General features: G+C 41.6%; 1 protein-coding gene across 3 annotated transcripts in view; it reads left to right on the plus strand.

Annotated features, from left to right (window-relative positions):
* The window catches only part of arhgap6 (Rho GTPase activating protein 6), a 487,133-nt gene that overhangs the window by 337,302 nt on the left and 125,284 nt on the right, over positions 1 to 24,547 (plus strand). The window contains exon 1 of one of the 3 annotated variants that reach the window (XM_033032773.1): positions 13,708 to 14,432. The exons of the other annotated variants lie outside the window; for them this stretch is intronic. The gene's annotated coding sequence lies outside the window, so the exon portion shown is untranslated. Of the gene's footprint in view, positions 1 to 13,707; positions 14,433 to 24,547 lie in introns of those variants that run through there. 3 annotated transcript variants of the gene reach the window in all.

Consider the following 24,547-nt stretch of genomic DNA (forward strand, 5'->3'; position numbering starts at 1 on the left):
AACAGTTTGGGCTATTTTTGTTTTTGGAGCCTTGCTGTGTATGGACCAGCTGCAACATTTCCTGTGTTACATCAATGCCTTTGTTTTAAAAAATACTCCCTTAGTTATAAAACATCTTGAGACATTCCAAATGCTTGAAAGGCAGAAGACAAATGGAATAGTATTTTCTTTCTACCCTTTGTTAACCACTAAAATTATTGGTTGAGCATCACTGCCTTTTTTGCTTGCCTTCAGAAAGGTCATGTTTGTTTAATTGCATTTCTGCATTGGTTCTCTGTTGTAATCAGGGAAATAATTGAAGTGTTAGGAGATGGGCACCAATCCATTCCTGATTATTTTTTATCTTCTGGGAACAAATCTCAAAGACATGTGACATATGAACTTATGGATAATTCTGCATTGTAGTCATCTAATTTTTCATATACAAAGCATTTCTTTGCTGACTAGCCAAATTGTTAAATGTCATTATTTCATCAATTCATTAAAATTTTCAAATTAAATATTTTCCCGTGATTAGTTGTTTTCGGGGAATTGTATTTGAAGTCATAATAATTGCCTTTGTTAAGTGAAATAGATGAACACCATTTTTGATTTGGAGCTTTTAGTAAAAAATCTAAGTAAAGTTTACTCAAAATGGAAATACTTACCAGGCAAAGGAGAAGGTAAACAAGTGAGGTGAATTGCACAGCTCTTTCAAATAATACAGCTGGTGCAGTAATGATGGACCAAATGACCTATTTTTTTGACCTTCTATGATTAAACATTTAAAATATATTACCAACTATTTTGTACTGTTAAAAATCAACACATGCAGTATTTCCTGGATTTGTGTATTTTAACCACTAGTGTGGTGCAATGATTGATTGAATAAAATCATTTAAATACTTTTTCTGAGGTTCATTTGCTAAATGCTATTCACCATGTCGATAGAGTGGTGGTCAGCTTTGATGCATTAGTAATACAGTAAACCCATCTTATAACAGACCATGGTGGGGGGGATGATGTCTGTAATTGTCGAATGTCCACTATAACCGTATAAGGTATTAAAATTGTATGTACTAAAAACATAGCAAGTGCTGTCCCAAATGTGCTGTCCCCAATGTGAGTTGCAATAACGGTTGCCTCAACCGGACGGTGCATCAGCTGGTGAAGAAAGGCTTGCTGGTGCACCTTGCGAGCTGTGCTGGTGTCAGCAACATCAGTAGGTCTGTGTACTATAACCAAAATCCATTGTAAGGAGGGTTCACGATACTCTCTCCACTGAGCAGATAATTGTAACAGGATCAAACTATGTTTCATAATTTCTCTGATGCGGCATTGACATCCAGCAGGGCACACAACAATAATGATGCTTCCCACCACCACTCCAAAATGCATCTGGCCAATTCTATTGCTCCACCCTCACCCTAGCCCAGGCCAATGACATGGCCATCTAATTAAGCTTTCACTGTGGAAACAGACCAGAGCACAACATGCTGGATGTAATTAGTGGAAGAAATTAGAACATTGGATCTGAAGAGAAAATTATGAATTAGGGTCTGCAATGAGAGATGGGTTTGCTAAATTTAAACAGAACCTTGGAACCTGCTAGTTCTATTGAGTCCCCTGTGTGGTGCTGTGTTTAGATCTGTCTGAGTTTAGTCATCAGTAAGGGAAAGCTATCATCACTATCTTTATCTGTGGTAGAGTTCCTATCCCTCAGGGGTGTAAAGACAGATGCTGGTTTCTCATGTCCTTGAGAGATAATCATCACATTGAAGTTGCAATGTCCACAAACTTATGAAAGTTATGAAAAAAGATTCATCAAAAGCAGATAGTGATTAAAAAAATTGCTATAATCTTGGGATCTCTGGGTTACTGAGGCCATTTGTACAATCCCAGGAATGGATCTGTTCTGCCTGGAACAGGTAACTCTTAGCAGCATGCATATCCAACCTAAATCATTTTGTTCTACTCAACAACAACATCTCTACTCAACAACAAGCAATACGAATCTATCACAATCTATGTGTTACTTGTCTAATGCTAATGTGGTTTGCATTAAATACATCATTGGTGTTCCTAATGAGATTAATTTGGAAGCAATCCATTTAGATAACAGATCAAAGTTTTGTGCATCTATATTTTTTTAATCCACTTTTCTTTTCATTTGTGGTTGTGAATTTCAGGACTCATGGTGAAAGAGGGTGGAAAAACCTGTAACGTGAAGTAACAATCACAAATATTAAAAATGCGTGTGCGTTGAAACAAGTTCTCATTATATAAATAAAGGAAACACCAAATTTGGCTACCAAATTCAAGTGCAGTTTTATACCACTTCAAGCAGGGTGCAAGGCCACCAAATTCAAGTGCAGTGTAATACCATTTTAAGCAGGGTGCAAGGCCACCAAATTCAAATGCAGTTTCATACCATTTCATGCAGGGTGCAAGGCCACCAAATTCAAATGCAGTTTCATACTAATTCTTGCAGGGTGCAAGGCCACCACGTTCAAATGCAGTTTCATACCATTTCAAGCAGGGTGAAACCAACATAAAACCACACAAAACACCACTTATAATTCAGTAGACATTCAGTGTGTTCAGTTGATTCACAGCTCAGACAGAGTCATGACCTCTCCCTTCCCCATCTTGCAGAGACTAAGCCACACCCACACTTTGGGGTTTATAATACCTCCCCCCTCCCACCAGAAGGGGCGTGGCCTTCATGGCATGGTTGACAGAAGAGAGATTCTCAACATTTTTTAAACACTAATAACACTTTTATTTTTCATTGATGGTAAGAATCCTCTGCACCTGATGAGAGGAGTAAGATAGCCAAAAATCACAGCCATAAGTGGTAGCTTTTTATCTAAAATCAATATACTGTGCAAACAGAAAGTTGACAAGTTTAGACTTTTAATCATTTGCCACTTCAAACCAACCACCACCAACCATTTGATATGCTTTATTTCAAACCAACCACCACCAACCATTTGCTGTGCTTTATTTCAAACCAACCACCACCAACCATTTGCTGTGCTTTATTTCAAACCAAACACCACCAACTATTTGCTGTGCTTTATTCCAAATCAACCACCACCAACTATTAGCTGTGCTTTATTTCAAACCAAACACCACCAACAATTTGCTGTGCTTTATTTCAAACCAACCACATTTTCATTTTCAAACGACATTAAGGGCACTCAAGGTCAGTAAAACCACACTCACAATTTAGTGTTATTCACAGCTCAGACTGAGAGACGTGACCCTCTCGCTCCCCCATCTTGCAGAGGTTGACTGAGGCACTCAACACTTCTGGGTTTTATAGTCCCTCCGGAGGGGGTGTGGCCTTCCGGAGAGAGAATATCAACATTTTTAAAACACTAATAACTCTTTTATTTTTCATCGATGGGAAAAATCCTCTTGTCCTGCACAGCAGTGGGGGACTCTGAGTAAGATGGCCAAAAATCACAGCCGTAAGTGGCAGCTTTTTTTTTCTAAAATCAATTTTCAAAACAACAGGAAGCGGTCAAGATCAAACTTTTAGTATACCAACAACTAGAGATCAGTCCTGAACTACTATCTACCTCATTGGAGACCTTTGGACTTTCTTTGATCGGACTTTACTGGCTCAAATTGCACTGAATGTTATTTAAATCATTCCCTTTATCATGTATCTGTACACTGTGGATGGCTCGATTGTAATCATGTATTGTCTTTCTGCTGACTGGTTAGCACAAAACAAAAGCGTGTCACTGTACCTACCGAGGCACGTGGCAATAAACTAAATATTGCTCTTCTATAGTTCTGAGGAAGTGCAGCATGGAAAACAGGGCCATGAAAGGATTTGAGCAAATGAAGCAGTGTGGGTTAGCTAAAAGAAGGGAGAAACGGTGAACAGAATTAGATGCAGTTTGGAATACTAAAGTTTATAGATGGGACGTCAGTGGAATACTTGAATTGAGTTTGTGATAGATTAGTTCCACGTACTGTAGGATTTCCTTCATCATACCAAGAAAAAAGAGGGGAAAAAATCTCTTGAACCTCTGATAGCTTGACCAAAGCATACAAATGTGAACTGTCAGCTGTATGTCTTCGGGCCAGCTGCAAGTAAATTAAAAGTTTTCTTTGTTTATTTATCTGGTTGCAAGGACCTTACTTGAACTGTTCTCAATGTATTTGGAACCAGGTGCATAATAATACAGTTTGATATATCTAAGCTAAAAAAAGGGTAAATCTGTATGGAAAAATTGAAATTTCACATAGCATTGCAAAGGATTATCCTATTTACTGTGGAATTACCCTGAGATCTTTGATGTGCAGTAATTCAGATTATATCTGGCAGAATTGGTTGAAATAAAAATAAAATCGAGCATTCTTCAATGCACTCGAACTCCATCAGCTAGACCTCTCCCACAACTCTTTATCAGCTGTGGCTCAGTGGTTGCAAGATCCCCAAAAGCTGGTTGGAAAAGAAAAAGGGAGTTAACCTTAATGCCATGGGCAATATTCTTCCTTCAACTGAAGCTGGAAACAGACCACCTTGTCATAATCTTAATGATGTTTGTGGGATTTATACATTGGTCTGATGCTGTTCAAAAAAAAACTGAATTGACCAGGGGTGCCGTGGAATTTACAAAGCGGTGCTGTTTAAATGCCAATCTTTCTTTATGAAAGTGATCTGAAGCTGATGCAATAACATTTCCTATTCTATGGGTCTGTCAAACTCCATTGCACTTGTACTAGATTGATAAATATTTGGAATTATTTTGTAATCATATTCCCTAATCATAGCATTATTTAAAAAAATAAACTCTAGAAACTATTCTCCATCATGTTGAAATCAGAGCCTCTAAAATCTATTAAACAAAAAGCAATGTCAATTTACCAATGTCAATTTAATAATAATAATAATAATAATGGATGGGATTTATATAGCGCCTTTCTAGAATACTCAAGGCGCTTTACATCGCATTATTCATACACTTCTCAGTCACACTCGGTGGTGGTGAGCTACTTCTGTAGCCACAGCTGCCCTGGGGCAGACTGCCGGAAGCGTGGCTGCTAATCTGCGCCTACGGCCCCTCCGACCACCACCAATCACTCACACACAGGCAAAGGTGGGTGAAGTGTCTTGCCCAAGGACACAACGACAGTATGCACTCCAAGCGGGATTCAAACCGGCTACCTTCCGGTCGCCAGCCGAACACTTAGCCCATTGTGCCATCTGTCGTCCTGTATTTAGATACAGTATATAATAGCTTTTAATGGTGGATCTCTTAAGCAGAATGAAGAAGTGGATTATTTTTTGGCGGAGATATAAACTAATGAAAATGGAGATTGCAACAATATGTAGGAGTTGGAGACACAAAGTCTGAAGAAGGGACCAAAGCTGTAATGTTATCTGTGAATCTAAAGGAGGATCCCAACCCAAAAAAGTTGTCTGTTCATTTCCTCCACAGATGCTGTCTGGTCCATTGAGTTTCTCCATCACTTGTGTTTTGTTGAATAAGTTGGAGTTGGCAGAAGTAATACAGATGGAAATGAACAATGAGGCCAACCAGTTAATACTTAGCAATTGTTATTAACTTGCACATGAAGGGACATTGATGAATCTAATATTGCTTGTAGCAATTAGGCAGAATATAATTGCATATTTTTAGAATTTTTAAGTACTACAAAGATAAATTAGCCAGATCGTAGACAACCTGAAAAAAGCATTGGAAACATGGTTATTAAATAAACGATTATTAGTATGGGAAAATGTGTATAGAGTGCTGGAATGGAAGGAGGTACTTTAATGACCACAAGTGTCAATTAGTAATCTGGGCGATTTGACTTGGCCCTTATGCCCTTGATTTAGGGAAAGGAGGCATGAGTTTAAATCTAGAGAATAATGAAATATCCTTCCCCATAGAAAAGTGCGTTCATTAAACAGAATCAAAGGGAGCAGAATTAAAGCTATCTTTGTTAACATCTTTTAATTGGTTCCCATCTCCTTAAATTCAAAATGTTCATCTTTTGTAGATTGGTTTATGCATGAAAGCCAATCATAGTAGAATAGCATCACTAACCCCACCCTACTGTATGATGTACTAACACCCACTTCCTATACCACTCAGTCTTGGAAGCGGTCACGATGTACTAACAACCAACGACCTGCTGTACAGTTATAATATGGGTACTGATTAAAGATGATCGTGAACTTCAGATTGTGGACTTTGCATATTTACAATTTTGTTCTCAAATCTCTTCATAGTCCTGATTCCATTTATCTCCATAAATTCAGCTTTGAACAGGAAGAGGAAAAGAGCATGTAGATCAATGCAATGAGCGAACAGGATCCAAAATACTGCATTTTTAAAATCGTATAGATAAATTTGCCCCCCCCCCCCCCCCCCCCCTGAAGCCCTGACACAACTCTCCATTCCACCAACTCTGGCCTTGTTCCTTCAACCCTCCACTGGTCACTGTGCTATGAACCTAAGCTACAGAATTACGCCCCCCCCCCCCCCCCCCCCCCATGCCTTATTTTATGTTGTTTGTGAAGATTTCTGTGAATTTAACTTTGTGTTATATTTTGTTTGAGAATGCTCTTGTGAAATGTCATGCAACATTTCACTATATTGGTGCACTATATTCACTGCACCGCTGGACACCTCTCTGCACCCTCACCATCATGCTCAGATACTCAACTCTGCAGATGACTGGTTTCTTCAACAACCACATCCCATCCTGCATCCAGGTCGTTAAACAGCTTGGACTTCTGCGTCGACCCCGTTTCATCCACAGAGGCTCTCGGCGCAGGCTTGTTTGCTTCAACCACGGACATTCCATTCCATCCATCTGCTCACTACCACGCTCTGCCCCCCCTCACCCACGTCACTCCCCATCCCAGCTGACTGCACGCACTGTCAACCGGGACAACCTCAGATCTCTCCAGCCTGCCCCCATCCCTCTCATAATGCCAACTTTGCCCTCCTCAACACCAGGTCGCTCAACAACAAAGCCTTTGCCCTCCATGAACTAATCCTTGACAACACTCTGGACTTCCTTCTGCTCACTGAGACCTGGCAACAACCCAATGTCTTCTTCTCCCTCAATCAAACATCCCCACCTGGATTTAATTACATTTCCAAGCCCCGCCCCTCCCGCCATGGAGGTGGCCTCGCTGTTATTTTCAACCAGAATTTTCGTATCACTGAACTCACCTTCCCCCCAGTAGCATCATTTGAATTCCTCGCCTTCAAAGCCCTTTCCTCCATGACAGTCATCCTCATTTACCGGCCACCTAAACCAAGCCCCTCCTTCCTATCTGACTTCACTGAACTCCTCACATTTCCCTCATCCCTCTCCCCACGTCTGCTGCTACTTGGTGACTTAAATATTCACATGGACTCCCCCACCTGCAAGCTTGCATCTGAATTCGCCTTTTTACTGGACAACTTCTCTCTCACTCAGCACGTCACCTTTCCCACCCATGACAAAGGTCACATCCTTGACCTGGTCTGCTCCACAAATCAACCGGTACTCGACCATCCTTGCCTCTTCCCCCTCTCTGATCATAAGCTTATATGGTTCACCATCCCTTCTCCGACACCTCGCCCCCGCTTCCTCCGAGAAATCACCTTCCGTGATCTAAAATCCATTGATTCCCACCATCTCTCTGACCTGCTCTCCACCACTCTCCCCCTGGACCCAACCCCCATCTCACCTGATGATCTCACAAACCATCTCAACTCCACCTTGTCTACCTCCCTTAACACTATGGCCCCCCTCAAAACAAGAACCGTAACTTTCAACACATCTTCACCCTGGTACACACCTGCACTTCGTAAACTGAAACAGACTGGTCGCCGACTTGAACGACTCACAAAGAAATCATCTCTCACAGTCCACCTTGAAGCTTACAAACTCCACCTCACTGACTACAAAGATGCCCTCATTGCTGCAAAATCTGCCTACCTCTCCTCCATATTCACTGATCCCTGCCTAAACCACAGAACCCTCTTCTCCACAGTGGGCAACCTCCTCAAGCCTCGAGCCAACACTCTCCCTACCTCTACTCCGGATCTCTGCAACTCATTCCTCCACTTTTTCGCTGATAAAATCAGCACCATCTATCAATCTTTATCCCCTGTACCCGACTCCCCAGCATCTACTCCACCACCTACCAAGGCCCCTCCTTTCAACATCTCCACTGACCTCCTTACCCCTCCTCCACACTGCTTCCTCTCCCAGTTTGACCTGGTCACCCCTATTGAAATCTCCAAACTCATCAGCTCTTCCAAACCCACTACCTGCTCCCCACTCCCCTGCTGAAGTCCTGCCTCCCCGTTCTCTGCCCCTACCTCACTATTCTCTTCAACTCCTCATTGTCCCAAGGAATTGTCCCCTCCGCTTTCAAAACTGCTGCTGTTACACCAATCTTAAAGAAACCTGGTCTTGATCCCTCCTCTCTCATTAACTACCGCCCAATCTCAAACCTCCCCTTTCTTTCAAAAACCCTGGAGTCGCAACTTCATTCCCACCTCCTTGCGTATAACCTACTTGCACCCCTCCAATCTGGCTTTCGCCCCCTCCATAGCACAGAAACTGCTCTCCTCAGTCCTCAACGACCTCCTCACCTCTGCTGACACTGGTTCCCTCAACATCCTCATCCTCCTCGACCTGAGCGCAGCCTTCGATACAGTGAACCATAACATCCTGCTCACCAGACTCAAAGACCTCGGCATTGAAGGCTCTGCACTCAGCTGGCTCCGTTCCTACTTTTCCAACAGATCCCACTTCATCTCTCTCCACAACCACACCTCTGCTACAGCCACAGTCACTCAAGGCGTTCCCCAAGGCTCCGTACTCGGCCCCCTCCTCTTCATCATCTACATCCTCCCCCTTGGTCAGATACTCCACCACTTCAACCTGGACTTCCACTGTTACGCTGATGACACCCAGATCTACCTCGGTACCAAATCCCCCCACAGTCCCCCCCTCTCCCATATCAACTCCTGTTTGTCAGCTATAAAAACCTGGATGCAATATAATTTCCTCAAACTCAACAGCGATAAGACAGAATTCCTCCTCATAGGCTCCAAAGCCACACTCAGCAAAATCAATAACCCCACTCTCACCATCGACGGCACCACTGTCTCCCCATCTCCCCAGGCCCGCAACCTTGGGGTGATCTTTGATTCCACCCTCTCCCTTGAGCCTCACATCCGCCATGTCATTAAAACCTCCTTCTTTCATCTCCGCAACATCGCCAAACTCAGACCCTCTCTCACACCTCCCGCTGCTGAAAGACTCATCCATGCCTTCATCTCCTCCCGATTGGACTACTGCAACTCACTTCTCCTTGGCATCAGCTCCACCTACATCAACCGACTCCAACTGGTCCAGAACGCAGCCACCCGACTCATCACCCACACCAAATCCTGGCATCACATCACTCCAGTCCTCAAACAACTTCACTGGCTTCCCATCTCCCACCGGATCAACTACAAAATCCTGATCCTCACCTACAAAGCCCTCCACCATCTGGCCCCCCCATATCTCACTGACCTCCTCTCCCCCTACCAACCCTCACGGTCCCTCAGATCCACATCAGCCGGTCTCCTCTCCATCCACAAGTCCAACCTCCGCAGTTTTGGGGACAGAGCCTTCTCCAGGGCAGCTCCCAGGCTCTGGAACTCCCTCCCCCAACTGATCCGCAATTCCGTGTCCCTCACCATCTTCCAGTCCCGCCTCAAGACCCATCTCTTCACCTCTGCCTATCCTTAGCCCCACGTCCTCCTCCCTTTTCATCTGTGCATTAATTGCCTCATATTGTGTTTTGTATTGAATTCTGTCTTTACTTTGTGTACTAGTCATGTCTCTACTATTTATTTCATTCCCCTTACATGCATTTCCTCTACCTGCTAAATTTTTGTAAGGTGTCCTTGAGACTCTTGAAAGGCGCACATAAATAAAATTTATTATTATTATTATATTAATGGTGCTTTAGAAAAGTAAGTTGTCACTTTTCCTTGCCTCCAATTTTGGCTACCTGCCAATTTCCTTTTACAGCCCTGTGCCAAAGTTTGTTTGACAATGCCCCTGTGAGGTGCTTTGTTCCTTTTGCTCTGTTAAACCTGGTCTATAAAGGCATATTTTAAGATTAAGATGGAGGCAATAAGTCTTGACTTGAAAGGCTAATTACCTAGAACAAAGTCGTTTTTTTGTCATTCTAAGGTGATGGATGTGCCATCCATAAAACACAACCGGTTGAGGTCAGAATAATATTTGGGGTACTTCTCAGTTCTCATTGTATCCTGGGGAGAAGCATTACTCTCCAGTAAACCTTATTTTTGTCTTGGTTGCCATTATCTGGAACAGCAGTGTGTGTTCGGAATCCTCCCTTCTTCCATTTCTAAGCTCTGCTGGTGGAGGTTGAACTAACTCTTCTTTTACATTTCCAGCTGCTCTAAGTCCAAACGGCATCCTCACAAGTTGATGACAGCATATACAACAAAGCAGCCGCCTGTGTGTTATCATTTAGTGGTTGAAGATTAATGTGAAAGCAAAATTCTTTAAAAGCTGCTTAAGATCCTGAAAATAACATTTCAATTCTTAAGAAGAGAATATAGCTTCTTGTGGTGCATAAAGTCTATAATACCTTATAGAATATTCCTATGGCATAAAAATTCCTTTTATAGCACATTAAATATTCTTACAAAGCACAAGATACTTTCAGCACCTGCTATAAAATTTGTCATAAATACAGGACAATAATTTTCATGCATTTCTTCTTGATTGATTTTGTACTTCTTTTACCACGTCCCTATTAAACAACTCCAGCTGGAAGTCTGCAGCAATCAACTAGGAAAGATCATAGGAATAACCAGGTCTTTTACCATTTGGCAGGCAGCGAATAGTGGCATGTCATAGGGATCAGTAACAACTCAGGAACAGCTTCTTCCCTTCTGTTATCAGGCTTTGGAAAGGTCCCTCCATTAGCTAGGGTGAAATATAATTATTTAAATAACACAAATTGTGAAAAATTTACTTGCACCACAATGGACAGAACTTGGCATTTTTTGGAGAATCTTCAAATTGGTCAGGTATTTTAATGCTATCTTTTCGGTGCAGTTTCAGAAAGAGCTGGACAAATCATTCTTGCAGATTTTTGGTTTTATTCATACACATATGGATTCAGATTCTGGTGGCCTCATTAATAGTAATCATTTTTAATAACTGTAAGCACTATCAACCTTATTAATACTTACACTGCGCAAATAAATATCACGTTATTATACAATAGGTCATTAATGCTTCCTTTTCACTTTAACTCCATCTAGTGCCAGTACCAGGTATTGGCATTGCAGTTACATGGCATCCCTGGGTTCCTGAGAACTGTCGATTTTTACTTGTCAAAAATACCTATTTACTTTAGCTACCCTTATTATATTGCTCTACGTATACTTGTTCTAATTTAATTTCATGGAATAATCAGCCGATCACCACCCCTAAGTAAACTAGTGGAATATGCACTGTACACAGTCATTAATGAATAACGCAAGAAAACATTTTATCAAAAATGCTTACGAAATGTATGGGAGAATTTGCCTATGGTTAGATTTCTGCAAGTCATCTCATTCATAACTCGGAGAGCCCCTGTTTTGTATTTCAAATTGTCGACATCTACAAAGAATTGTTATTTCTAAAACTATATTATAAATTATGTCAAAATTTATTTTTCCAATTTTGTATCCAAAGCCCATTCATGGGTATTTATTGAGAAGCTACCCATTGCCAATTAGCTCAAAAGAAAGGAAACGATAATTCATTTAGCACTGTTCATGACCTCAAAACACATCAGTCAATTTGCTTTTGAAGTGTAATTATTTATAATGTAGGAATAAACTGTCAATTTGTGCACAACAAGGACTGAAAATAGACAGTAAATTACCAGATCATTTACTCTTTCTTTGAAAGTCACTCAATTGAACCAAATTGTCTTTTCTTAACATTCATAGAGTGGGCTGGAAGAAAACTCTGTTATTTTATCACCTTTGATTGGATTCTGCAAAACATGGAGTGTTTGTGTGACTTGTCAGCTATTGGAGTCCGCCAATACACTGGACCTTTCTGAGCACCCAATTTGCTACACATCCTTGTACCATTTAATTGAATGAAGCATACATTTGGATATAATAAGTAAATGTACATGTCACATGGCTAGCTTCCATTCACTACCATTGCACCATTATGTCTTTGGTGCATTATATGTCCACAACAGTTCTTTATCATGTCTTTGACACAATTTGGCATGGTATCAACCAGATTCTGACAGTTTCCCAGGATTTTTCATCTCGATATCACAGTTGAATTATGGCCTTGATGAGTTTCTCTCTCGTGGTACAGCCCTTTCCTTTCATTTTCTCCTTTTTTAAAAATGTTTATTTATTTATTTTATTTTTTAGAAAAGCCGCCTCTCCGTAATAGGAGATACTATATAGTATAGTAGTATAGTATACTAATAAATAGTATATTTCAAATACTACCATCTGAAGGCCCAATCAATGATTTGCAAACATAAAACTTAATTTTTAAATGTTGTTCCAGCCACATGCAGTAAGATCTGTTTTGTGAGTTTGGTTGCAGTACAAACATGAATGGGCTTCTGACAAACTTTTCATTGTAACAAAGCAGTAGAAACTTGAACCTTCTACTCTTCTTATTTCCCCACCCCCTGCAACTTATTCTCTGTCAGGCACATCCATGACCTCTCTTTGATTCTTACATTGTCTACATTGTCACACCGACAACGGGGACGGATTTCATGTATGGCAGGTAAAGGAAAGCCGTTTATTTTACATATAAACGTGCTTCTTAGGATGCCTTTAATCAAAATTTTACATTGCGAAAAGGTGACTTAGGATCCATACGAACCAGCAGTATTTTTCCTGCCGATATGGGGTTTAAATTCACTGCAACCGCAACGTTCCAAACGATCACATTCCACAAAATCCTACTTGCAAAATGATTAAAATGGCCATTAAGTTACGGGAATTAAACACTAAATTCCTTCCATTTGGCCTATAAATTCATGACAATGAGATTTTAAAATCATGTTATATTGTGAATTCTTGTGTGAATGTTATTTGGACACTTAGGCTATTTAAAAATGTTAACCTTTTCTTAAGAGATTGATAGATGTTTAGATCTAGTAATTGAATTTTGTAATTAGCTACAATTAGGTAACTAAATAATTATATGCTTTAATTTCAGGTCATCCAAGTAAGATTGTTTCATATTTGTTTCAGAATGCTTCAATCTATAATAACTGAAAATTTCATTCAGTTCTCTTAATTTTTAAGAAAGTTATGGGCTTTTGTCTGTCCTTGATCACTGCTTTTGAGTTAAGTCAATGGAAAAGCAATAGGGAACAATATGCTAATTTCCGAGTATGAAAATGGCCATAACTTTTTTAATACTGAAGATATGAAAGTGAACTAGGTGTCAAATTAAACTTCTTTTTATGCTTTATCTGATGGGATAAATGGCAGTCTTGATTTTTAAACTCTCAAAATTTTGTAACATTGCTAATTATTGTACTCTCAATTGTTCCCGCGTTCCTTTAAGGACAGATACTACCGTCTCCTCGGAGGGATGTCACTCGATGCCTGCACGGGCGGCTCTTTGGAGCTCTATTCCTAATAAGGAAACTAGCTGTTGAAGTAACAGTGGAGCCGAACGAAGTGTTTTGGAAGACCAGGGGGTGCGATGGGGGGATAAATTGACGTTTTCGCCGCGCTTCAGTTTGCAAATTTCACAAAGCTTGGGAGCGCCAAGTCATCATCATCATCATCAGAGAGAGTAGTCAGGGCAAGGGTCCAGAGTTGCGAACACGAGCGGGGGAGCAGTATCGTGCAGTGGGATACGACGACCAGAGTAAACCGAGGAGCGGAGGGAGAGGTAGAGACTTGCATCCATTGGGAAAGACCGCCAGGGAGTTTGATAGGCAACGGGGGCGCGCGCTGACCCGGGAGGGGAGGCGCGCTCCTGCCCGGCCGCCGCCCCCACAACCAACGCCGGACTTGCACGGGAGAGGGGAGCCTCGCCTGCCGCCCGCAAAAGCTGTCTTGCCCCCCCCCAAGTTTTTGAATCGCAGTGTGAGACAGCGGAAGTTTCTCTCTCTCTTTCCCACCCCAATTCCTCCCGTGCCGCCTCGGAGAGCGAGGAAGCCCGATGCTCTGACTGCCCGCTGAAGCGTTATATGTTTACCCGGAGCAACCTATGGGACGTGGAGCACAGTCGCGAGTAGAATCCGATGGCTAATTTTGACGTGGAGACGCTGCACCTTGTCTCTTAAAGGGACGTCTTACCTTCAGTTGTGTTGGATGCCGCTTTTCGTGCAAATGGGATTAAAAGAACGGAGCTAAAAGGCAGAAACTTGGATCGCTGGCATACATTTGGTGGGAATTGTTTTGTTACTTTTAAAATTGCGTTCATTATCCAGTTTGACGGAATTACTTTTGATAAGTAATTACTTTTGATAAGCACGAAAAGTTGGAGTAACTCAGTGGGTCGGGCAGCATCTCTGGAGAAAAAGAAAAGGTGACGTTTCGGTTTTGACCTTTATTCATTTAGTTCTTAATTCATGTTCTCCAGAGATGCTGCCCGACCCGCTGAGTTACTCCAGCTTTTTGTGTCTACGGTGTAAACCAGCATCTGCAATTCCTTCCCAAGCATTACTTTTGGACAGGTACAGGGTGTTGCGGTTAGCTCGTGGCTAATTAACCTACTAAAAAGTGTCTGTATAATCATCTTTCTTTGCATTCACATGCTTCGTTTTCTCCATTAGTGTTTATACGCCTATAATTTTGAGGTAAGGTACTCTCCCCTCCATTATTTATGGATGGTGTGGTATACTGTGTATTTTTGTGTTTATCATGTACCTTCAAAAATGACCAGCTTCAACTTCCCTGGCACATCCCCGGACTGTCATATCCCTTCTCTTAGTTGCGACGTTGTAAATGTAAGTTTGAACTTTAAATGGGAAATGTCTGTTTTATCAGTGGGTGATTGGCGGTGGTTCCTAGCCCAATAAAACGACGTGTCAACTTATGTGAAGTAATGTTTACCCCTATGTTACCATGACAGTGCCTTTGCAGATGTTTCATTCCGATTCTCTATCCAGAGTAGTGAGGAATTACTTGATGGGGGACCTAAACATACCCGTTGCTGCTAATCGCTGTTGCAACCACAAGTTGCGTTATCGGTGTGAAACATGGGTGGAATTAGCTTTTAAAATAGAATTGAATATATATTTGAAAAGGGAATATATGGTGGAGGGAAGAACAGTCACAATATGAATGGCTTCCTGTGCTTAATTACGTGCTTCTGGCCCTTTTGCACTACAAAATATTGGGACACTGAATATCAACAAGATTTCCTTAATAGCCGCATAATGGTCTGTGAACAATTATGCAGTTGAGCATGATAAAAATGTGTTGTATTGATAGGAATAACATCCAATTGTAATCTTGCAACATCAAGTCCCAAGTGTGCTGGATTTTTGGTGCTCTACTGTACTGCTAATTAAACTTGCAGAGTGTTGCATAGTTGTGTGGAACAATCTATGTATATCGTATGTTCCAGTTTAAAAAGTTCTCTTTTCTAAGAATTGAGAAGCTATTTCATGCAACCACTGGAAATAATCTATTTTGCACAGTTTAAGTTCTCTTTCTTTCTCTAACCCTCTTCTTTACACCATACGACGATGTTAACTCTATCGGGGATCCCTGTGCATTGGGATCTTGTCAATTGGGATAGTGAGAGTTGGTAAATTGTTGGATTTCGGTGAAGTTGCAGGGGAAACCTAATTCTATCCTTTCCTATTAACGTCAGGAGTGGCAAGCCTCAGACGTTTTATTGTTATATGGCCCGAAACAGAACAATGATATTCTTACTTGCAGCAGCACAACAGATATGTAAACATTGTACTCTGCAAAACCCATAATAAACAACAACAAAAAGTTAAGTATATCTGGGAAACAAGTTGAAATGCTGAGGCTAAATCTATTGCTGCATTTGTTCATTTGGGTGTGATCTACACATTTGGCACAGATTAGGTATTAGATTTGGATCTTGCCAGTATCTATGTTAAGTAAATGTGGTGATGGGGAATCAAAACATTGTGCGATTGCTAATAGTTTTGTTCAGTAACTTGTGCAGGGAACACTCAGTGAGACCCATTCAGAGGGAAGTGGCTTATGTCCATCTCTTCAAACTTGTGTGATATTTTTCTTGGGTTATAGATATATGTTGCAATATTGCCAACTTGATACACAAACCCAACATTTCTGATGTTTTATAAGTCATTGTGGTCATGTGGTGGAATCATAATTAGACATTAAGGTAATCATTGATCAATAATTACACAATGATTAGAGTCATCTTTAATTACATCTAAAGGTGGTCAACCACTTACAATCCACTTGGCCGAAACAATGAGTTGAAACACACCAACACATTTCCCAATTTCATAAGGTTCAGAGATGCCAATAAAATGATGGATCACCTTAGAAACTATCATTACTCCCCATGGAAGCCTGTTGTGTTACATATGTGAAAACATGACACATTCTTGATGCAATGTTTAGTTTTCTGGTTGAGCCAGATTAGTGTTATTTTTTGGTAGGTCAAAAATGTGAATACTGGAAATTTAAGATAAAAACACAAAGTACAGGAAATAATCAGCAGATCGGACTACATCTGTGGGAAGAGAAATAGTCAATGTTTCAGATCAAAGTATCCAGCATTTTCTTCTTATTAGTGTTATTTGTTCTTGCCTTGTAACGATTCATCTAAACTATTAATTTGGCATCCCTTCTCTCAGCAGGCCAGCTGCCCTGCCAGCAGCGTGTTAGTTTTTTCTACTTTTTTGTTTTTTCAGTGTGTCTCAATGTGTGTTTTTAATGTTTCTCTGTGTGCCTTGTGTGGGGGGTAAGGGGGAAACTGCTTTGGTCACCTCCTCTTCTGAGAGGCAACTTTTTCCATGTTGTCTCCCTCGTTGCCTAACATAGAGGATCGGTGTGGCCTTTTACAGAGATGCGCCCGGGGCTTCAGCAGCGGGCGCAGCGAGGACTCTTTCGTCGCGGAGCGGGCGAGCCCTCGTGGGGGGTCGTCGGAGGGGAGCACTCCATTCGCTGGCCCGCGGTAGCCTGAAGCCGCGGACTGCAGAGCTCCAGCTGGCGCAGCGTCCGGAGCCTGGGATCCCTCGTTGGGGACCTCGGAGGAGAAGAGCTCCGACCGCTGGCCCACGGCCTACTTCTAACCACGGGCACGGCGGGGGCTTACCATCCGGAGCGGGATCCCTCACCAGGGATCCCTGGAGAGGAGCTCCGACCACCGGCCCACGGCCTACATCATCCAGAGGTCGTGGACTGTGGTGCTTCTGGCTGGCGTGGCGTCCGGAGCCTGGGATCCCTCGTTGGGGACCCCAGAGGAGAAGAGCTCCGACCGCCGGCCCACGGCCTACTTCTAACCACGGGCACGGCAGGGGCTTACCATCCGGAGCGGGATCCCTCACCGGGAATCCCTGGAGAGGAGCTCCGACTGCCGGCCCTGCGGTCTGCGGTGCTTCTGGCTGCGGTGCGGCGGGGACTTTAGATCTTCGACCGCCGGCCTGCGGCCTACACCATCTTGAAGCCGTGATCTCCGGTGGGGAGGCACCGATTCAGGACTTACCTGGACTTACCTTGTCTGCACATCTGGACGCCTGCAGTGGCGACTGCGGAGGTTTGTGGTCCCAACCACGGGGGAAAATAGAGAGGGCTAACCAAATTTTGTGCCTTCCACCACAGTGATGAATGCTGTGGTGGATGTTTGTGTTAAATTTTTATTGTGTATTGTATGTTCTTTTTTTTTTTTTATTGTACCGCTGCTGGCAAATTAATTTCACTGCACTTTATGTGCACATGACGAATAAAACTGACGACTTTTCATCTGTCAGCACATTGACTTGATACAGGGAATAATTCAAGGATCCAATTTCAACAAATCGCTATAGATATTAGAATTTTAGATTATTTTATCTGCTATTTATTACAAAGAAACTTGTAATGTTGCTTGTGTTTACATAAAAATAATTCTTAGTCAATTTATTAAAATGTCTTTTGACATGCACCTCCTATTTGTAAAATTCCATAAACTGAGGAAGACCAAAATGAAATGAAAGTGGTAATCCAGATTGTTAAGATACTTTTATAAATAAAATAAAATAACTTTTACAAGAGGCAGCTTGGAAATGCATTGCATTGTCGGAGGGATTTGTACCCTGATCGTTGACTTTGGGACCCAATTTCAATGAGCTCAATTTGTTCTAATTAAGGTTTTTCAGATGGTAACAAAGATCTTACAAAAAATAAAATTTGTTCCAGTAGCAACTCTAACAAGGACATGGCAGACCAATTGAATAACTACTTTGGTTCTGTCTTCACTAAGGAAGACATAAAAAATCTGCCGGAAATAGCAGGGGACCGGGGGTCAAATGAGATGGAGGAACTGAGTGAAATTCAGGTTAGTCAGGAAGTGGTGATAGGTAAATTGGATTAAGGCCGATAAATCCCCAGGGCCACATAGGTTGCATCCCAGAGTACTTAAGGAAGTAGCCCCAGAAATAGTGGATGCATTAGTGATAATTTTTCAAAACTCTTTAGATTCTGGAGTAGTTCCTGAGGATTGGAGGGTAGCTAATGTAATCCCACATTTTAAAAAGAGAGGGAGAGAAAACGGGGAATTACAGACCAGTTAGTCTAACATCGGTAGTGGGGAAAATGCTAGAGTCAGTTATTAAAGATGGGATAGCAGCACATTTGGAAAGTGGTGAAATCATTGGACAAAAGTCAGCATGGATTTATGAAAGGTAAATCATGTCTGACGAATCTTATAGAATTTTCCGAGGATGTAACTAGTAGAGTGGGTAAGGGAGAACCAGTGGATGTATTATATCTGGACTTTCAGAAGGCTTTCGACAAGGTCCCACATAAGAGATTAATATGCAAACATAAAGCACACGATATTGGGGGTTCAGTATTGATGTGGATAGAGAACTGGCTGGCAGACAGGAAGCAAAGAGTAGGAGTAAACTGGTCCTTTTCAGAATGGCAGGCAGTGACTAGTGGGGTACCGCAAGGCTCAGTGCTGGGACCCCAGCTATTTACAATATATATTAATGATTTGGACGAGGGAATTGAATGCAACATCTCCAAGTTTGCGGATGACACGAAGCTGGGGGGCAGTGTTAGCTGTGAGGAGGATGCTAAGAGGCTGCAAGTTGACTTGGTTAGGTTGGGTGAGTGGGCAAATGCATGGCAGATGCAGTATAATGTGGATAAATATGAGGTTATCCACTTTGGTGGCAAGAACAGGAAAATAGACTATTATCTGAATGGTGGCCGATTAGGAAAAGGGGAGATGCAACGAGACCTGGTGAAAAAATATTTCCTCATCTCTGTTCTAAATGGCCTACCACTTCTTCTTAGACTGTGGCCCCTGGTTCTGGACTCCCCCAACATCGGGAACACGTTCTATCCCTTAATAATCTTATATGTTTCAATAAGATCCCCTCACACCCTTCTAAATTGCCATAGAGGGAGTACAGAGAAGGTTCACCAGACTGATTCCTGGGATGGCAGGAATTTCGTATGAAGAAAGACTGGATAGACTCGGCTTGTACTCGCTAGAATTTAGAAGATTGAGGGGGGATCTTGTAGAAACGTACAAAATTCTTAAGGGGTTGGACAGGTTAGATGCAGGAAGATTGTTCCTGATGTTGGGGAAGTCCAGAACACGGGGTCACAGTTTAAGGATAAGGGGGAAGTATTTTAGGACCGAGATGAGAAAAACATTTTTCACACAGAGAGTGGTGAATCTGTGGAATTCTGTGCCACAGAAGGTAGTTGAGGCCAGTTCACTGGCTATATTTAAAAGGGAGTTAGATGTGGCCCTTGTGGCTAAAGGGATCAGGGGGTAAGGAGAGAAGGCAGGTACAGGGTACTGAGTTGGATGATCAGCCATGATCATATTGAATGGCGGTGCAGGCTCGAAGGGCCGAATGGCCTACTCCTGCACCTATTTTCTATGTTTCTAATGCTAATGGATGTGACTGCAGAAGTGAAGTTAATGCACTTGAGTTAGACTAGACTGGCTGGCTAATTTGGAGCAGCTGCAGGATTGGTTAAAAATGGGTCCTGAATGAACAAATAAGCAATGCACAGATATCCAAAAAGAAATCTTGATTTTAAATACTCTTAAGGAAACTTTGTTTTTTGTTTTCTGTGGATGCATCCTGGCATTACTGTATGTTAGTTGCTGTTCTTGAAAATGGCACACAAGTACTTGAAATATCTCCTTGAATGTACTACATCATGGTATGAGAGATGATATCTGCTTTTTGATTTTCTGAAGCTCTTTTTCCATTCCAAATGTCACGCAGCAGCAACTGCAATATTCAGCTTGGGTGGAGCAAATTTAATATTAACCATTACATTAGAGTTAAAGCATTGTGATAATCTTAACTTTTTTTATTAGCACCCAAGCTTTCATCCATACGCATCTTTCCTCCTTGTCTGGTTCACAAACTCCTTGTATAAAACACCTTTGTCTGTGTTCCAACCCACGCTCTGTCATTTTCACCAACGCTCTTCTTCTGTTCTTGAATTCTAGAGCTGATCCTCAAATCCCACTGTTGTCCCACTTGAGTTTGGTTGCGGTGTCCCATAATCTCTGAATTTTATGTTTTTTCTTCATTCCATTTTTATTGCTTTCCTGATCAGCTATCATGTCAGGAACTTTAAAACTTTTTTTGTGGTGCCAACTACATGTCATTCATCCTGACTGCCTGTACTGGGCAGATGACATAATTTGCCATTTTCACTATTGTCATTCAAGTATGAACCATTTATAATGCATCAAGCTGCACCAATTCAAAGTTACACTTGAACACAAAGGTGTTTACTACGGTCTATTTGTTGCATTCTCCTGTTGGACCAAAATTAATACCCTGGGAAAGTGTTAAACCTGACTGTGGTCTCCACATTCTGACAATGTCATAATTCTTAAACTGCTTGCGAAATTGATAGAGATTTTGGAATGCTTCAAATAGCTAATGTATTGTAGGTAAATAGATTTAGCACAAACCCGTTTGCTATACAGAGTGGAGTAAAGCTTTCTTTCTCAATTGTAGGAAGCTTTCTCAAGTTCAGTCTATTTGACCAATTTTTTTTATTTCCCCTCCTCACTGTTCATTGACCCAAAGCCATTGATCTAAATGGTTCTTAAATTCTTTTTCTACTGAAACAAAACGGTTTCCATTCTTATGGTATTCTCTGTGACCTCAGGATGTCTCAGACAATTGCATACATTTGCAGCCACTATTGTAGGAAAAAGAAATGGTTTTCTATCACATATTTTCTTTATAATGTCAACGTCAAGATCTCTGGTCATGCTTACCATTTATTAGGTATGGGGAATGCCTTTTTTGGAGTGACCCTTTCTTTGAATCAAATTTGGAAAGAAAATGATTTTGCTCTTGAATAAGGTTCTGTTTGCAGCCCAATCAGCACACATTGTGTCCAAACATCTATTGATCTCAACGTTGTATATACTCATGATTGAGCACCAAGAAGAAAAGTCCAAAATGCCTACATTAAGATGAGAAATAGTTGAGGCAATGCCCTCTCAATCAACAATCGACTTGAGGGAAATGGCATCATCATCTATCCCATCACTTTCAGTATCGTTTATGCTTCAATTAAGTCTCCTCTCATCTTTCCGAATTTCAATGAATGCAGGCCTTACTCAACTTGCCCTCATTCCAGAAATTGGTCTAACAAATCCACGCTGTGCAGACTGTAAGGCAAGTATATCTTTTGGCATATACTCTGTGTGGCTTTTCACACATACTCAAAATCTTAGCATACTTGTCACCAAAGTGCATGCACCTCTGCCATAAGTTTAAAATATTATGTTCTGTGGGGTGTGCACTCCAAATCATGACTACTATGGTGTATTTGTTTAGCATCTTCAACTCCCAGCTCCTGGAAAGCATTCTGATCTTTTTTGAAACAAAATATAATCACTGTCTGCACTGCTGCCTGCATAACAGCACGTTCCACACAACAGGAAACAGCACTGTAGTAATGACCACATCATCATGTTTGTCCCTGTTTTGACCTTGTAGCTTCCTGTAAACCTGATTAGGTAGCTATGGAGCAATATTCAAGACCCGAGCACAAATATAGAGTCTTCGTCCAACTGTAGCTGTATCCTTCATGGGTGTTTGTTTCACTGTTTGGTAGCTTTCATGGTCAATAACAGTCTCAAATGAGACTGGTGGGCATGTATAACCTTGAAGTGGGAACTGATTGGCATAACTACATTCTTTAGTTGGTCTACATTGAGTCCTCCAGTGGCAACTGGCAGCATTGATCTCTTAGAATAGGGGCGGAAAGATAATTTTCTCTGAAATTTTTGGGTATTAAAGAATTCTGGAGGTGCATAGTATTGATCATAAGATGAGATGTTGATTATGAAAAAGCTTTCTTCTTAGGAGCTTGTGATGAATGGTAACTCGGAGAATCGTTAATAGATCATTGCATTAGAGGATTGATTGTCACTTAAGTTGCCTGATAGGGCTCATTAAGGAAACTGCATAGTAACTTTGTGGCAAGTACACTGATGTGCATTCCAGACAGTTGATGGGAATAAGGTGGTTGCTGGAGAGGATCCCGGGTGTTAATTAAAGATGCATCACCTTTTGTTTGCTGTTGAAGGTCGAAGAGAAGTTTTGAAATATATTGACAAACTTCATAATCTAGAAATTCTTTGACCTTGTGTGAAATTAGTTATCTGTTGCTTGTGGGACACTTTGTAGGTTTTATGTTAGTTTATTGCCAGGGTGCAATGAAAGAGGAAATTAGTTCACCTCTCTCATAGCTGTGGGGAAGAAGCTGTCGTAAGTCTGGATGTCTGGGCCTTCAAGCTCCTGTATTTTCTTCATGCATCTGTATTTTCTCCCAGAAGATAGAAGAGAAAAGTGAATAGCCAGGGTGGGAGGCATCTTTGAAGATACTTCCAAGCTTCCTGATGCAATGCTCCATGAAGATAGACTGGGTGGAAGGCAGTGATAAGCCTGGAAGCATGGGCTATGTTCACCACTCTCTGCAGGTTCAGGCAGTCAAGAACAGAGCAGTTGCCATACTAGGCTGAGATGCATCCCGCAAAAATAGCTTCTATGGCCATCTATAGAGAGAATCTTTGTGGTCATGCTAAATTTACTCGAATGCTTAAGAAAGTAAATGTGCTGATGCTCATTCTAAATTACCGCATCACTGTTAAGGAACCAGGTTAGGTTGCTGGCAATATGGATGCCTATGGACTTGACGTTGTCAACCATCTCTTCAGCAGCTCATTTTATGAGGATGTGGTTGTGTTCGCTACTTCCCCAGCACCCACTGCAACCCCTACCCATCCCCATTCCTCATCCCCACCTGTATCTTTAGGTCAACAACCAACTGTTTTTTATCTTGCTGATGTTAAGAAGCTGGATGTTTTTTCTGACACTATGAAACAAGACAACCAATTTATTTCACATGCCTTGTTCTGATGATGTTGATTTGGTGGACAACCGTAATATTGGCAAACTTAAAGCTCGAGTTGTCATTGTACTTGTCCACACATTCATGGGTATATAGAGAGTGAAACAGGGGTCTGAGCATACAACCCTGAGGAGCACTACTGTTGAAGGTCAGGGTGGAGGAACCAGGGAAAGTTTACCCTTTAGTACATGGACAGGAGGAATGTATAGAGGACACAAATTAAAATGTAGCAACACTAAATATTGGAGATGAGAGAGGCAGGAGGGTTGGATGTGATGTTTTTTACAACTACATTGCATTAAAACATAATGCCTATGACCACCCCCCCCCCCCCCCCCCCCCCCCCAAACTATGTACAAGAGCGCTCTGGATTTCCTTCATCAATAACATCCATTGAAGTCAAGATCTGTTGCTCCACAAACATTGTGTTAATCGGTGTTTGTGTGATATCTACAGAAGTCTGCAACAGAATCTCCAGGCAAATTTGAATGATGCTGATCAATAAGCAGGAACAAATTTGCAAGCTATAAAAACAGGTTTTTAAATTGATTTGTTTTATTGGCAGAGCATCCACTTACCACCTGTTTTCATGCTTGCATGCAAAATCACCACCGGGGCATAGCTGCAAGATATAGTACATCTACAAAGCAGCCTTGCCAGGGCTCTCGCTTAACTTTTTTTCCCTGTTGCCAGCCGGGCAACCTTGGCAGCTTTTTAGGTTGCCAAATGACAGTTTAGGTGGTCATTTAAGATGGCTTGCATGACCCGTGCGATAATGTGCTCGGACGAAGTGCGTAGTTACCAGTCGGAATTATACTCAATGAAGCATTCACATATTATTTCTGCTTCAAATAAAGTCACAAACATATTCCCCAATCAAGGCATGATATATACCACAATGACATGCAGCAAAATTATAATACATT

This window comes from Amblyraja radiata, chromosome 14 (assembly GCF_010909765.2).
Source record: "Amblyraja radiata isolate CabotCenter1 chromosome 14, sAmbRad1.1.pri, whole genome shotgun sequence".
Taxonomy (NCBI): domain Eukaryota; kingdom Metazoa; phylum Chordata; class Chondrichthyes; order Rajiformes; family Rajidae; genus Amblyraja; species Amblyraja radiata.